Here is a 6,249-nt window from a genome sequence, read left to right as displayed (position 1 = left end):
AGCATGACCAAAAAATCTAACATACATTTAACACAGATTCTTTGTCTGAGTCTCTTTTCCCTTCAGTCAGTAGCTTTATGTTGAGTTCATCAGTCAGGGACAAGGATCCTAAAAAGACGACCCCCAAATTTTTAAAGATTAGTATGTATAAAATATATAAATGTATATATCTCACATTAAATATATCACAGCATTTAAACATATAATAACTAAACCTTATTTTCCTTAGTGTTTTTTGAAAGTGGTGTCTACTTCTTGAGGAAGAATCAAAAGCTTGGATTCTATTTATTTTACTTTCTTTTAGCAACAGGGTTTCAGAATTTTTTCAGGAGTTCAGTGTGGAATTACTAACAGAGAATAAGTGTATGTGTAATGGTGATGAAGAATTCCTCAAACATATCCCTGTATTTTTTTAATTGAAAACTTTCTGAGAGAGCTAAGAAGGCATTGCAATTGTTTTGTGACATCAATTTGTGGAAGGGAAATCTAAAGCACACACAAAAAAAGTCGTGTTGATTGTCTGGTGTGGTGCCTCTCCCCCACACCCCGACCCCTCTGCCCAGGCCACACCATGATCTGAGGTTCTTTAGGAGACCTTCCAACACTCCTTTGGCGCTGTCAGTAACAGAGCTGAGATTAAATACCAGATCCCCAGGCTTGTTCTTCCCCCATTCTTCCTGCTCGGCTCTCCTTACACGTCAGGACACCTTTGGGCAAGTTGAAGTGTGTGACAGTCACTGGAAAGCTGTTTCAACATTAAAAAAGGGGGGAAAAAAAGGTGAGAGGGGTTATTTCACCCTGGGGTGGTTTCAGAAAGGGTGCAATGACATGAGGAAGAGGGTGCTCAGCTCTAGAGCAGACAGTCAGTGTGTCCCCCTTCGAGTGCCGTCCAAAAAGGCTCTCGGTGAGGGCACAGCTCCCTTGGGCTCCTGTGGCTCACTGCCCTGCACAGGGTGAAGTCCCTGCACAGGAAACAGTCCTCCAACACTTCGCCAACATGAGCTGTAAAATGGTTTATGTTGGAAGGCACCATAGAGGTAATAGGTCCCAACCCCCTGCCATGGGCAGGAAACACCTTCTGCTGGACCAGGCTGCTTCAAGCCCTGTCCAGCCTGGCCTGGAACACCTGCAGTGCTGGTGGGGACTGCAGGCAGCAGGAACACAGCTCTTTCCCCCAGGGAGAGGACACCGCTGTTGCCGCAGCCAGGATGAGCTGGTCCCTCGCTGCCAGCAGCACCCCCAGAAGGAGGATGTGCAGATCCCCCACACGGGCAGCCCAAGGCCTTCACTGCCTCCTGCTTCTCTCAGCAAGGAAAGTCCCGAGCTGTGTCCCTCTTCCAGGATGTGAGAGGTCAGCAGGTTGCAGGAGTCCTGGGGGAGTCACAATTTTAGGAGTGGGTGGTAAAAAGTAACTGCAAATGCTGCAAGAGCTGAAGAAGAAATGGAGGAGAGAGGACAGAGGTGCCAACAGGGGGTGGTGAATGGTAAAAAATTTCCTGTTGTCCTTCGAGGCCCTGCCTGTGGAGAGCTTATTGTGTGTTGCAGCAACTAATTTATAAACAGGTAGTTCCTTTTTGTCATCAGTTTAAATTCACATGGAGTATAATAACTTACACTATTTGAGCAAAGCTTAATAATGAACCTAAATTCATGGAAGCCAAGAGAGGCACTTTACTAGACAGATTTATCCATTTAGACTGTGCTCAGTGTTAATTTAACAATGAACACTGCCCTCAGATGCACATACCTGACTTGTTGGAATCAACAAAAGCTGCTAACTAATGACCTGGGCTTGGGAACTGCTCATTTCTTCCCTTGTGTGTGCTGTAGTACTTAAAGCCAGGGACAACAAGCAGGGGAATGTTTGTCAGCACTTTAATTTACTGGAACCACTTTTCCTGCTGCTCAGCACTCATCTGTATTTTGAACTTGCTGTTTGGCACCAATGGAGGACAAATTACCAGCACCTCAGAGGAGAATGGAATTACTTGGACGTGCAGTAGAGAACAGATGGACAGGGTGTGCCTGGGATGTGCTTTCATGATATTTCTTCTTTAAAATAAAGCATTCTAAATGTATTGGTTTGTGACTGCGGGGGAAGCTGAATTGCAACTCAGAACAGCATTTTCTGGTCTGGCACAATTAAACTGTGATTCAAAGAGAAAACATGATATGCTGCTTACACTGTGGGGCTTTCTGGAGATGAGAAACGCAGAGCAGGAAACCCTTCACACATGCACTAATTCCTGTACTACAGTCTTTCAGTTTACAACTTCTTGCCAGCACCCCAGCACAAACAATTTGGCTGTGCCCTTTCTGTGGGCCTCTAAGGAAAAAGTCCAGCTGAAGCTGCTGATTTTGCTGGTAGAATACAAAATACAGCTGTGTACAAATGCACATGCAAGGTGGTTTTATCTGTCTTCTATATACAAAAGAACCGACAAAAGTTTATACAAATATAGATACAAAAAAGCAAAATGGTATCCTCGCAAGGTCCTGAAAAAATGTGTGTCAGTAGAAGGAGCAGTTATTTGCTTCACTAACCTGTAAAGCAGAATGCTTCAACTGATAAACCCCTGTTTCTGCCAGTTTACTTTCTATATTTGGATGTTTTTTCCACATCCTATAAATAATCTATCACATTGTACTTAAATTCTTCTGTAAACTAACAGTAGAAGGAAAACCAGGATATTGGAATGACCAGGAAAATTAGATTCAAAATATGTACAATAAACTGAATTGCCAGAACTAATTGCACAAACCAAATAGAGTGTTTCTTAAAGGCAGGGCCTTCCTAAAAATAATCTTCAATAATGTGAGATATTATCCAGCGAGGTAACCAACAGTGCAGGAGATTGACTGTACATGGCATTTTTTTTAAGAAGGAAAAAAGAGAGTAAGAGAGATTTAATTTCTACACTCAAACTTACTTGGAACTGAAACACTTTCTGGATTTTCTTTATGAGGCAATATTTCAAAGTGAAACACTGAAATTACAGGTTTAAATTATTAAGTTATACCTCTATGAGGAGCGTTCTCGTAGGTGTTGCTAGCAATTTCACATCAGCATTTCAGTTTATGAGCTGCAGTTTGCTCTTTGCCTGAGGTAAACCCACAGGTTTATGTGCAAAGACACCCAGAGCTGAAGCTGGCTGCTCTGGCTGTGTGTGGGGCTTTAACACACAAAACCCCTCTGGCCCCAGAGGCTTTCAGACAACACATTCGGTTATGGCAGGTGAAGCTGTTCAGACACTTTCATGAATCCCTGATAAAGACAGAATTATGACCAAACCAGTTCTTTAAGGAGGGGAAAAGATCAGGAAGACTAGCAATATATTTCAGGATGCAGAATTAGGGTTATGATGTGAATCAGCAAGCATTGCAGGCAGCTAAAGCAGGCAGATCACTCTACAGAACTGCCTTCTTCACCCCTGAAGTAAAATTACCTTGAGTATAACCTTGGGCAAAATAGAACAGTTAAATACATAATCATTGGACAGGAGAATTTGAAAACAAAGGATATACAAAATTATTTTCCTGTGTAGTCAGAGAGAAGCCAGGATCTTTTATTGTATCTTATGGTTACAAAGAAGTTTTAAAGCAATTGTTCTAGTGGGAAGTAGAAAAAAATGTATTGACTTCAAAATCAAACAATATTTTAGTGAGCAGCTTATAAACATTAATAGAGTCTGTCTTTTAAGGAAGCCATATTTATACCACTGCAGCAACAGATGAGACATAAGGAAATCACAGAATCACCAAGGTTGAAAGAGACCTTCAGGTTCATCTAATCCTACCATCTACCACCATAATCACCCTTAAACCATATCCCCAAGTGCCTTGTGAGCTTTTATTGAAAATATTACCATTTGCTGTTACTTTGAAGGCTTTAGATTTCATAAAAAATTCCCTAGTGGGTTTAATAGGAGAGTTTAAAGTTTCAATGCATGTTATTAAACTTTCACATGAAAAGCTTTGACAAAAGAGAAACTGATTTTTTACCATCGCCTGAGTATAAAAATGTTTAATCCAGATTGCAAGGAAAGTCAAATAGTAACTAAACCAACACACACAAAATACCATGCAACCATGACAAATGACAGTAATTTCTGATAAAACACTGTATTTCATAAGCTCTGGAGCACATGTCACATTTTAAGTGATGAAAACAGGTAAATGCCAAAGGCCAAAAAAAAGTTTGACCAAATCATGGTACAAAGACAGTAAAGCAAAAGCCAGACTTTGTCTTTAAAAGTTACAATCCAAGTAGCTAAGGCAAAGAGTGGCAGGTGGAAAAGAGTGCTAAGCAAATGGCCTTCCCTTAATACATGCTTGTGAAATAGGAAAAGTAAACCCTGAGTTAAAATATATATTTGTGGCACGGCAAAATGGGTGAAACCTGTTTGCTTGAGTTTGCAGCCAGAAAACTTCAAGAAATTCTGTAGCACATAATGTCACGTTACGTTTCATTATGTAACACATAAAACAATTTCCTGAGAATGTTTTAAAAATACTTGATTAAGAACATCTAGTGTTGCACCTACAGAATGAAAACCACTGCAGCCTTTCACAGCAGAAATGCAATGATTTAAACTATAAATAGCATAAGCTTATGCTTTGTAGATAGTCTGGAAGGTCTCCACTTGGTGATCTGGAAAGTTTTTTATGTGTAGTAATATGGATATAAAATATGTGTAATAGATTCTGAACTATAGCTTTTAAGCTTTTAAGTGGTTCTTAAATGTAGTATTTAAGGTAATTATATGGCCTGTAAAAGATTGGAATATTCAATAACTGATGACAAATGCACATCTAATGCTAATACAGATGGCATTGTGTGCTGAAACTGCTTAGTTGGTATAAATATCTTTTATGCAAAAATAAAGGTATATTTCCTGCGGCTCATTCATGTATAACATTTGTGCTGCTCAATTTTTTAGTAAAGTGAGGTAACTAGGTGCAGAGGTTTTTAAAAGATGAACAGTAAATATCAATTATATTCTGGTGGGATAATTTGGGCAATTAATCATAAATGCTATTTTTAGTGGACCTTTGGGAGATTCACAAATATTTTTGCTTTCTTCATAGTCCCTATATCATGGAAAGGGAGAGCTACTGGTGAAAGCTTGGCATGCAAATTCAGAGCCACTGAAATTTGGAAGCACAACTGGTCTTGCAGTGGTTTTTAAAGTGAAATTCAGATACATTAATGAGTTGAGTGGAAGATTTTCAAGAAGCATTTAGAAATTCCTCATGCTTTCTGGATTTCACAATAGAATTGATTTCTGATGCTATCAAATATTTTAGCAGCTCATAATAAGCCCATTGAAATGATACAGGGCTTGACAGCAATTGTGAACCTTTACTTGTTCACAAGCATCTGTCTAGAGCCATAGAACTGTGTCTGCTTCTAGTTCTCAGGGACACTTATATCTACTTCTCTACATCCTTTCACACCAAATGCTGTTTAAAAAGATTTTGTTCACCCACCCAGGGAAAGCAAGTTTATAAAGCAAGGAATTTTGAAATTGTCTCCAGTGCCTAAGAAATCAGTGAATCCAGTTTGCCTTTTGGAAAACACTGAGCCCTTTTGACTGAGATGACATTGCTTACAGATATTTCACCACAGCTCTTTTATCTTCCTAGATTTTCCTAGCAGTAACAACAGAGTGCCTGAAATACTGCAGAGAGAAATAAGGGAGTGTGCTAATACCAGTAAGTTAAGTTTATAATTTGCTACACTGCGAATTATCCCTTCTTCATTTAAATGAATTTAATACCATAAACTGTAAGAGACATGATGTAGATATTACAGCTTGTATTAGCTGCTTCTATTATAATTATCCATATTATTTTTCATTTGCCAGCTTGCATACATTACTACATGAAATGCCCTATTAACATTAGAGGTACAGAAATGAGAATTGAACAAAACAATAGCATTCTGCTCAGGGAAATGGTGTTATCATTTTGAAATTACAGGCTTGATTACTTTTGTTACTCTATCAGAAGACTCCTTTTTGATTAACTCGTGAAATGGCCAGGAGGAGGCATAACAAAACATCCTGAACCAATTCCTGTCTTGGCTGTTTGAATGGGCATTCCCTGTAACTACGGCTTTTTACAAATTCTTTATTTATTTCATAAATAAAGACTTCACTTTTGCAACACTGTTCATACTCTATAAATACAACTGTGCCACAAACTCCACCTAACGCACTCTCAGTATTACAGTCTCTGAAAGACAGA

This window comes from Coloeus monedula (genome assembly GCF_965178545.1).
Source record: "Coloeus monedula genome assembly, chromosome: 15".
NCBI lineage: Eukaryota > Metazoa > Chordata > Aves > Passeriformes > Corvidae > Coloeus > Coloeus monedula.
Note: the sequence above shows the minus strand (reverse complement) of the source record.